The sequence below is a fragment of the Adiantum capillus-veneris genome, chromosome 7 (genome assembly GCF_014529385.1).
Source record: "Adiantum capillus-veneris isolate H3 chromosome 7, ASM1452938v2, whole genome shotgun sequence".
In the NCBI taxonomy this organism is placed as follows: domain Eukaryota; kingdom Viridiplantae; phylum Streptophyta; class Polypodiopsida; order Polypodiales; family Pteridaceae; genus Adiantum; species Adiantum capillus-veneris.
The window spans coordinates 104,907,422-104,913,312 of record NC_140937.1 but is presented as its reverse complement, the minus strand read 5'-3'; the positions used below and the strand labels follow the sequence as shown (position 1 = coordinate 104,913,312).

Below are 5,891 nucleotides of genomic sequence, written 5' to 3'. Positions count from 1 at the left end.
ACCCACCAGAAAGTCGCTTTTATAATTTTAGAGCTAAAAGATATATCATTAGAGAGAGCTCCTTGGATGGCTTCCTTACCATTCGTTCCCTAATTTCCAAAGACTTAGAGAAAGAGGGTACCCTTAGGCTCTCCTTCAAAACTACGTCTCCCTTATCTCTTACAATGACAAGGACTCTCTCTTAATAAAGAAACCCAAATCAAAAGATCCCCCCTTTGTGGTTAAAATTCATTTTTCACCCTTTACGCGTAATCTTAATCTCTCTCAAACCTTGATCAAACCTTTCACCCTTCAACTTGGCACCGTGATGTTTGAAATATCCCACCTCCCCAAGCCTCTGATTTGTTGGCTCAATGCACCCAATATTGAGAAGATACTAACCTCCAATGCTCGCACCCCTCCTTAACCTGCAATTCTCGCACCCCTCCTTGACCTCACAACAAGACCTTCTCCTCCCCCCCCCCAGTTTGTGTAAATTTTTATCTCATCCATTTCTCTTTTTTGTGCCTCTCAATAAGTATCTTCTTCCCCTGTTTTTTTCACTTTATGCGTTGATCCTTCTAGCCTCTCTTATCTTGATATTATCCCCCAAATGGTGCACATGGTATCAAATGGTTCCATTATTTACTTCTTTGTACCAAAAGATGCTTGTATTTATTTCTTTGTACCAATAAAACTTCTATCCTCCTCTTAATCCTCACCTTTGTACCCACCTTGGGTTTGTAACCCCCAACTCTTATTTAAAAGCCCCCAATTCTTGTAAAAGAATTAACACTACTAATGAGCTTTATATAGCAAAATGCGTTTAGTGTTAATTCGTTACCCCCCCCCCCCCCCCCCCACATTATTATTAATTCTCACCATTTTCTTTTCTAGGAAAGTCTCACTCGCTTAAAGTTCATGAAATTTATGAGATGTGGCACCTAACTGGTGTGGTTGATGTTGATTTCCTACCACTTGTTGGTATTTATAATCCTTTTAGAGCTCGGGTTCATGTAGGAATGTGAAGCCGCCTCGCTGACTAAAGTAAGTTGGAGGTGTTTAGGCTCACTCTTGAAGAAGTGAAATTCTCTCTCTTCGTAGTATGAGAAGATATGGATGGGTGGACGGATCAATTCCACACAAGGTCCAGTGATTCTACCCTTTCATTTATGACTTTGAAGTTATGGTATACATAGATTTTAATTGTAACACCCTGGTAGATCCTCCGCCCAACCTCTCTTTATAGCCCCTGGCCTAGGATCCCTCTCCATTGGTAGCTGGCCGGTCCTTGACCTCCAGGGTGGTCCTTGGCTTGACATTCCTCCCCCCTTGGAGAAGTAATTTCATCCTTGAACAAAAGTGGAAAGCTTCTTCGTAAGAAGATTAATGTTTTTCCAAGTGACATCTTCTTCAGGTCCATCTTTCCACTTGACTAACACTTGTCGACGTACATGATGACGTTGGGATGGGGGAAAAGGGAACAACACCCTGTACACAATACACTGCCTCTCTATAGCCCAGGGTAATAGTTTGCACCCTTACCCACATAGACTCACACTTAGTATAGCCCAATTTACAAATCCCTATTGTATCGACTTGCCCTCAGACACCACCGATTACACACAATCACAATCAATCATTTTTTTCCTACAATGACACTTAACCCCATAGATACGTATGCCTTAAACATACTTTAGCTCATACCTGCCATATCTATCCTATCCCCTAATATACTCTATCTTGCTCTTTCTTGGCACACACACACACACGCAACTTGGGGGCAACACACGCACACACCCATGCCAAGGCACAAGATGTCATCGAGCCGAGAATAGAGAAGATGACGGAGAACCTTCAGGCTATGAGCCACTTCAATTCAAGTCAAAAGTATGATAGCACTATACAATGATATCGCCCTCACAAAAACCATGGACAATCTACAGATGATGGCCTTTTCCTTGCTTGGCTTCTCTCAGCTTGCTCACGGCCAACCCTTAGTATTAGCCGAGCATCTCCCATCAAGATCTTTTACCCAAAGCAACCTCCTCTGATCTCCACCTGTGGCTCAACTCAACAGCCCCTAGTTATGCACCTATGGCCACACCCTTCATGCAAGTGGAGGCTCCACAAAGCTCCAGTAGGTGTCTCCCTAGCTACTGACGACCCTCCACCTTCTCAGTGCTTCTAACTGACCCTGCTCTCAAGCTTGAGGTCCTCCTATCTGCAGTGCTACCACCTTCCAACTCGTCTGTTATACCGTGAGCCCCCAAGCTGACCGCCTTTGATGGGTCACGAGATCTGCTCTGGCGGCCTTCCAACTGATGGCGGCCTCCTTTGCTTCTGCAGCAGCTTACGACATCTCACATCACCAGCGACCATCAAATGTAGCAAGTTCCTTGGTCTTTGAAACGCTGTCGGGCCCCCCCATGCAGCACAAAGCAACACTTCACCTCCTAGCACCCTCTCGAGCAGTTGGTCGTCCTGCTTACAGTGCCCGAAGGCCCTCCATCCCCTTCAAAAGATGCTCCATTTGCAGCACCTTGGCCTCACACACTTCTCATGCAACCTCCTAAGAACTTGGATTTCCCTTTCTCTGTAGCCTATAACCCACGGCATACACTGCATAACCACCACCATCTCCTCACGGTGCCATTCCGCAGTAGTCCTCCCTGCAGTGCTATCCTTGCCTGCTTTTTCAAACCTGCTCACATGTCCCTCAATGCAATGGCACCATCCCCTCTATGCGACCACATGGCGCTCTAGAACTCCATGCCGACTGCAGTCCCCTCCTCTACTGGTGGTCCCTCTCCTCTCTTTCTTTTCCTCTCGCCATCAACTGGCTGCCCTCCTCCACCCCTTTCTGGCAATCCCTCATGCAGCAGCAAGTGGCGCCCTTTCCCCATGCAGATGGCGCTGCTCCTTTGCATACCTACCACCTTACAGTATTTCTTTTTTTAGAACTTTGACTTGGGCCGATTTTCCACCACCCTTACTTGCCCCGAGCATCGGAACAAAAATCTCCCTCATGCAATACTTTGGACCAATGGCCGTCCATCGGATATTGAACTTGTCAAGCTTGGGCAATCGCCTTGCATACATCATGGCACCTCATGCAATCCACACACCATAATATCACCGCCATCCGAAACCTGATCATGTGAGGTTGGAAACCACCTCAGCACCCGTTCCTTTAGCAAAGCTTGAAAGCCATGATTGGCCTGCAAAATGCCGGATCTCGCATACACGTCCCTGCGGTACCTACTCCAAGCTGCATCTAGTACATGACCAAGCTTGCGACCACCAACCTACATGATGCCCTATACCTGCTGCTGCTGACACTTCCATGGGTCGACCATTTTCAACTGTACCATCATTGCCCAACCCCTCATTGAGAATTCATGCTCAACTGTAGCATTATTTAGAGAATATATCATTGCATAAGAAGAAACTGATAGATAATATGTACAAGAGCTAGATAAATAGCTGTAGATAGATAGAGAGAGATTCATTGTCTGTAGTTGCACCCGTCTGGGTCAAATGGAAAGCCAGAGGCTCTCCCAAGCATAGTGTAAACACCACCTGGATAAAAAACATGGCATTGAGCATAGCCATGCGTCCGTAATATTTGCATATTCAACCAATTTTTTGCACCTATAAACCCAAAAATAAGCCTTTCGTGTATCTATACGTCGGCTTCATACACAAAACAAGCTTGTAAACCAACCTGTGAAGCATCTCCACCATACACCGTGATTTTCTCACCTTCTAGAGAGCTCTTCATAGCATACCTCTCATCACAAGAGCTTTGCAAACCATGCAAAACTACCTGTAAAGCAACTTTCAAAAGCATGTCCATCAATAGCATAACACCCACCTTTGGCAATCTGTCTTCCACTACCACTACTTCTTAGAGAACCAAGCCTAACTGCTTCTCAAGCATACCCTTTGTTGTAGGTCCTTCAAATGGCATACACTCTATACATGACTCACCATGTGAATCTTCGTCCACCATAGCTTGTGATACTTCATCTTCAACCACTTCGGGTGAGAGCAAATCGGATTGCTCAATCATTAGATCTTGAATGTCAACCTGATCTTCTAGGACTACTTCTACAACCATATCATTAGCTAAGCAAGAAAGAAAGCCATGATCTATCACCTCGTTCTCTGGTACGGCAACATCATCCACACCTTCTGGAATGCACTGCCGCTCTTCAATACAATTGGTAGGGCAAGGTTTCCCAACCCCCTGGCTAGCTTCTTCCTATACAGCTTCGACCATCGCTTTGTCAACATCTTCAAAGTTTTCCTGCGAGCTCTGATCCATAGCTTCATTTGATTCTTCATGCATACACTCTTTGGCTAGGACCGCATCCTTGCTAGCCGGGCTAAAAGACTTGTATAGTAGCACACCAAACTGGAGGAACAAATTGAAATGAATGACCAGAATGGATTACCAATGGCAAAGCAACTACCTCTTTGATGCTTGAACTCCCCTTTGGCTTCATGGCATGACGCAACTCCATTGTCGAGCTATATCCATAGTCTGCCGGCTTCAACAAACCCATCTCCAACTTCTTCTTTGCTTTCTTGCTCTTTGCCTGGCTAAGCAAACCATTTGCACATAGTCCTCTACACCACCACACTCGACCTTCTCTTTGATTTGCGGATGCAAGTAGGCTAGAAACTGCTCTCGCTTGAAATCGTCTCCATTTCACACACATGTAACAGCAGCTAGTCTCTCCCAAATAGACTCAAATTTACCCAAACAAAGCAAAATCTTCACTTACATCTTGCTTCAGCTTGCTCAATTGTTCACCCAAGCCCGATGGAGAAACCCGCTTCTGAAAAGCTTCAATAAACCGCTTGCGAATCTCGCTCAACGAGACTACCAATCCGCAGCCTTCAATCCTTCAAACCAGGGTTTGGCTTTTCCTTGCAGAACCAATGGTAGTGCCTTCAATTTGGCTTCATCTCCACAAATTCTCAACTCCAAGAGGTATAGCTCTAGATCGGAAAACCAATCCGCAGCCTCTTCTTCTCCAGCAAGCACCAAGTCAATATCATGCATCACCTTCAGGCTTAAAAAATTCACCGAGGAGCAATCAGTAGATCCTCAGTGGGGGCACCACTGATGGGATGGGGGAAAAGGGAACAACACCCTACACACAATACACTACCTCTCTATAGCCCATGGTGTCCGCACCCTTACCCACACAGACTCACACTTAATATAGTCCAATTTACAAATCCCTATTGTATCGACTCACCCTCCGACACCACCGATCACACACACTCACAATCAATCATTTTTTTCCTACAATGACACTCAACCACATAGATAGTTATGCCTTAAACATACTTTAGCTCATACCTGCCATATCTATCCTATCCCCTCACATACTCTATCTCGCTCTTTCTTGGCACGCACACACACGCAACTTGGGGGAAACACACGCACACACCCACGCCAAGGCAAAAGATGTCATCGAGCCCAGAATAGAGAAGATGACGGAGAACCTTCAGGCTATGATCCACTTCAATTCAAGTCAAAAGTATGATAGCACTATACAATGATATCGCCCTCACAAAAACCATGGACAATCTGCAGATGATGGCCTTTTCCTTGCTTGGCTTCTCTCAGCTTGCTCACAGCCAACCCTTAGTATTAGCCGAGCAACTCCCTTCAAGATCCCTACATGGTTTATCCAAAGCAACCTCCTCTGATCTCTACTTGTGGCTCAACTCAACAGCCCATTGTTATGCACCTAGGGCCACACCCTTCATGCAAGTGGCGGCTCCACAAAGCTCCAGTAGGTGTCTCCCTAGCTACTGACGACCCTCCACCTTCTCAGTGCTTCTAATTGACCTTGCTCTCAAGCTTAAGGTCCTCCTATTTGCAGTTCTAC

General features: G+C 45.7%; 2 pseudogenes; both read right to left on the bottom strand.

Moving 5' to 3' along the window:
- Nucleotides 1-3,080: 3,080 nt before the first annotated feature.
- Nucleotides 3,081-4,574, bottom strand: LOC147454366 (uncharacterized; annotated as a pseudogene).
- Nucleotides 4,575-4,716: 142 nt separating this feature from the next.
- On the bottom strand, nt 4,717-5,053 carry LOC147454365 (uncharacterized; annotated as a pseudogene).
- Nucleotides 5,054-5,891: the final 838 nt, after the last annotated feature.